Source organism: Penaeus monodon, chromosome 15, assembly GCF_015228065.2.
Source record: "Penaeus monodon isolate SGIC_2016 chromosome 15, NSTDA_Pmon_1, whole genome shotgun sequence".
NCBI classification, from domain to species: domain Eukaryota; kingdom Metazoa; phylum Arthropoda; class Malacostraca; order Decapoda; family Penaeidae; genus Penaeus; species Penaeus monodon.
The window spans coordinates 9,870,541-9,870,856 of NC_051400.1; positions in this window are offsets into that span (position 1 = coordinate 9,870,541).

The window sequence follows — 316 nt, forward strand, 5'->3', positions numbered from 1 at the left end:
CTGAATCTACTATTTAAAAGATTAAAACTGTATAAAAAAAATTCTTTCAGTAAAAAGTAATAAAAGGTTAAAATAAAAATGAACACACGAGCTAATGGTGTACATCAAAAGTCTATTTCTAAAGCAATTTCTAAAGTGCATTTCTAAGGTAATTTTTAAAGCCTATTTCTAAAGTCATTTCTGAAATCGACTTCTAAAGTCATTTCTAAAGTCTATTTCTAAAGTCATTTCTAAAAGTGTATAAGTGGGGAAGTGGGCAGATGAGGAATGCGTAGGTGGGGAAGTGGGTAGGTGGGGAAGTGGGTAGATGAGGAAG